Genomic DNA, 4,748 nt, shown 5'->3' on the forward strand with positions numbered 1-4,748 from the left:
ATCGAGGGAGAGAGAAACACGAAGTTTTCGCATGAAAAAGTCCAAGGCGAAAACGGTAAGTGGAACGGCAACCAAAGTTAAAAATAATCCTCCCCAAAACGCGTTATAATACCGTATTTCGAATACCGTACGCGCGTACCGCGGGGCGTACAAATTCCTGGCCCATAAATTCCTCTCCTTCCCCTCCTCTGCCCCTCCTAGAGGGGGCTAGCGCCGCGAGGATCTCCTATTAACAACAATACCGACAACACGATAAAGAAGCATTCATAATGAAATCAGCTCGATGGACGGTGATTTCGGTGGGACACCGAGAGGGCCCCACCTCCCTCCCTTCTCCCCCGAAAGTCGGACGAGGAGGGCACGGCTCCCGCTCGTGGTCGAAAGGAGGAGAGCTAGGCCGAGTGGAATCCCGTGGAGACGAGTGGCGTGCATACGGGGGTGTGCCGCGTGCCAGACCCGAGGCCCTCTCCGTATACGCTTCACAGGGGGCCCGTGGATGGAGGCCCCGTTCACCGTAAGATAAGGCCTCCTGGTGNGCCGACGACGCGCGACCGACAACCATGTCACATTATTACTATATAGGTACCGGTCGCGTCGTCACAACACCGCGCCACGAACCGTACCACCGCCGTTATGCGCCGCTAGGCGCATGAGGGAGGAGGGGGAGGAGGAAAAAGGGGGCGAACGAAGAAGAAATCATCCTCTATTTTAGTTACGAACCGGTTCGATATCTTCCTTCTTCTGTTCATTCAGCTGAACACTGGGTGTCCTCGCGCGGAAACCGCGGCCCGAACCGATGCCATGGTGGATGGAGGAGGATCGTCCCGATTATGGGGTTGCGAAAGCCGCGTCCTTTCTTCTTCGTTTTTGTTTCTTCATCGATGGAGGGAAGAGGAGAGATGTTAATGGTGTTCTCAAGGAAGAAGGTAGGAAAGAGAAGGTAAATATTAATTTTTTTTCTTTCGGGGCACGACTTGGAGCGCGTGAGGAATTTTTGTGTGCTTTTGGATTGAAATTGCAGTTTTTTTTTTTTTTTTTTTTTTAGTTTAGGGAAAGTAGGAGGATTAAGTTAATGATACGTGGTTGGATGATCGATGATAATTTTTGATTTTATTCGAACGATTGTCAACGAGGAATTTTTTAATCGTTTAATGGATTTTTGAATTTTAATAATAGATGGTATTAATGTTTCGCATTGGAGTAATGTTCTTCGTGGTATCTTGCCGTATCTCGAGTAATGAATCACGATTCTGTTAGAAGGAACGTTTTCATCATTATTTTTAAACATCTTGAAAGGGAAACAAAGTGAAGAAAGAGAATAAATTATTTTCTGCTTTCGTTCTTAAACCGGTTTAACGTCTTATATGTTCATTCATAACGTTCATAGGACCGATAGATCTATTTATACTTCGCTCCTGAAAAGTCGTTATAATATACTTTCACTGAATATAGAACTTGCCATGAATATTATTGTCATCACCTTATCTTCTTCAAGATTTTCAAGGGAATTAAAAATAAAACAGGAGAACGAAAATGAGAATGATTTTTTCGCAATACGAGATAAATTGTGAGTGTTATTTATATGGGTTAACAATATCATTCTCCAATTACCTTCAACGATAAATTATTCCAGAGGATAAGAAAAAAAAAAAAAAAAAAAAAGAACTATTTTACGAAGAAGCGAACTATAAAACTGCTCTACGATTCAACCTGACCAGAAAAAGATCTTTCTTACCCCAAACCCATTCAACCCACGCCGAGACCGAAAAACATAGTCCCCGTGTAAAACAACCTTCCTCCACCAAAATCATTCAGAACTCCCACACCGAGACCTGTCCATTCGCAAGGATCGTTACTTTAAAACTGTTGCCCTAAAAAAATCACCTGGAAACCATCCAGTCATCCCGAATTTCTCAATAGGCACACCCTAACCTAACCTCAAAATCTGCTACTGCACTGATCGCTTTTAAAAAGAAACGCGAATTATAATTCAACTCTTATATAAAGTACGTTTCCTCGCTTGTTATTTGCTTGTTATATTATTATCAATAGGAAGAAAGAATTCGATTAAATTTAAAAAAAAGAAGTATCTATTTTTTTAAAAAATTCCATTACCAAGAGTTTATCGATTGGACAGAATCTTAACCTAACCTTTTATTATTTTAAGTAATTAACACGAGACAAATGATGATAACCTGTTAACTCGAAATATTGTTTCAAATAATATCGTTCCAGACCCGGCCAAAGGGGGCAGTAAAATCGAGTAAGTGATTGGCCAGTTGATCCACGCGAATCGCCGAGTGAAATCAACTCCCTGAAGGTGTGGTACCCTATCTTCGTTTCCGTCTGTCCTCTCTCTATTTCTCCTGTCTTGTTCCAACTGTCCCGGCAGTTAGGCGCGTATAAACACGGCCAGGTATGGAACCGCAGGTAAGAGCCATGGTGGTCGGTGGCGGACACTCGCGAGATAAACTTTACTGCGTACGGGTAACACGTACAGGTAGGTACGGGCAGCTCGACCGAGCATTGTAACCGGCGCGACGGTCGTCTTTTATCGCGACGATGATTCGTAACGTTCACACCTTTCCAGAGGTTAACAGGGATTGCCCCTGCTTTTCCCGGAAATCGAACCGGGTTGAGAAACTTTTTTTTCGATGACTGCAGATCGAATATTGGATCTTTCGATCTTTTGGTTTGTTTGTTTCGCAACTTTTATCGGAAGTATGATTCGTGATTTTTATAGCTTTGGAGAAGTTAAGAAGGATTGTCGATGGTTTTTTGGAAATTGGAACCAATATTCAATTTGCAGACGTTAATTTAAGTTTCATAACCTCATTTTGGAAAACTTTATTAATTTCTCCAAAAATATAAAAATTACGAAGATTGGAACTTTTTTTAATAGAGATTGAATATTGGATTTTTTGATTTTGGTTTGTTTCAATTTTTTATCGGAAGTATGATTCGTGATTTTTATACCTTTGAGAAGTTAAGAAGGATTGTCGAGTTTTTTGAAAATTGCACGAGGTTATGGAACTTTTTTCGATGACTATAGATTGAATATTGGACTTTGGTTTGTTGTTTAAATTTTTTATCGGAATTATAATTTTTATTTTTTTAGAAAAGTTAAGAAGGATTGTCAATGGTTTTCTGGAAATTGTAGGAAATTATGGAACTTTTTTCAATGATTATAGATTGAATATTAGATCTTTTGATTTTGGTCTGTTATTTTAATTTTTTATCGAAATAATGATTCGTAATTTTTATATTTTTGAAGAATTTAATAGTTTTCCAGAAATTGAACGATATTCATTAAACGATGTTAAGTTATGGAACTTAAATTAATATTTGCAAATTGAATATTGGATTTTTTGACTTTACTTTGTTTTTTAATTTTTTCTTAGCGATTCGTTTTTTTTTTTGAGAAGGAATTGAATAAAATTATATAATCAAAGAGTTGGCTATTGGATTTTTTAATTTTAATTAGTTATTTTTTAATTTTAATTTTTTACTAAAATAATATATAATACGTGAGATCGAATTTGCATTTTAATCCGATATTTGAATTTCTTGCCAAGATGTTGAGTCGAATATATAATTTTAGATTTATCTTTGGATTATTTTAACATTTTTTATTAAAATAATGATTCGTAATTCATTCACACTTTTGCAGTGACAGCAATTGCTGGCGATTTTGTAGAAATTGAACGGGTTTGTGGAACTTTATTGTCTCTGTTAAGTGATACGGACAAGTAGAAAGTAGATTTTTCATTCCCAGGAAGCAAACGATGTTGCAGCTTCAAACAGATCTGTTGAGAGTGGACATGCAAGAAAGTTACTCGTTATCCTATCTTATCGATATTGCGGGTTGAATATGTGCTTTTAAGAGAGAATTATATGCATTCCTTTTTTATTGCATTGCATATTGTAAAGTGGATTATTCTCGAGTAATACTTGAAAATTTTGCAAGCTATACGAATTGAAAATTATCGGTTATTTTCCATTGATCGAAAACAAATTTAAGTAATATTAAATGAAATTTATCGCCACCTCTCTTGCATTGTCCAATGGAATTCTGAATCGTGGCAAAAGATAATTCACTTTTTACCTGTGATAATTTCAAAAGAGAAAGTCTGTTATGGTACATATTTTTGAGAAAAATGAAAATAACCTTTTTTACGACGATCGTAATTTTTTTTTTCAATTTTTTCAATCATTTTTACTTCCGTTTTTTCTTTTTATCAATTCTCCATACCATCGATTTTAACCTTATTCTTCCAATTAATAATAACGAAATAATAATAACAAACCGAATTTTTCATCTCTCAATTTTCCTGATCAGTGTAAAATAGAAAAAATAAATTTACCATATATTTATGCCAACTGTCGAAATGTAAAAAAAAAGAAAAAAAGAAAAATAAAGGGTGAGGAAAATTTTCGAAATTGAAAAAATGATTAGCGTGTTGAAAAAAGCGGATTGCGTTAAACGAATTATTGCAAGTTCGCGTTCCTTTGATGTCGTAAACAAGAGGCTCGCTTGGATAATATTTCTGCCACAAGGAGATAACGAGATGAGCTTTACGAGAAATTTATCATCCGCGGCTTAACAGCGTTCGCCGAACGCTTTTCGATACGTCGATAGTTATACGCGTGGATTATTGCGAATGGAACGGGGCATGCTAGGGGCTCTGGGTAACGAAGTTATAATTTGCCAATGATAGAATGCAAAATTGATTTCAACCGTGAAAATT

This window comes from Apis dorsata, unplaced genomic scaffold (assembly GCF_000469605.1).
Source record: "Apis dorsata unplaced genomic scaffold, Apis dorsata 1.3 scaffold_188, whole genome shotgun sequence".
Taxonomy (NCBI): domain Eukaryota; kingdom Metazoa; phylum Arthropoda; class Insecta; order Hymenoptera; family Apidae; genus Apis; species Apis dorsata.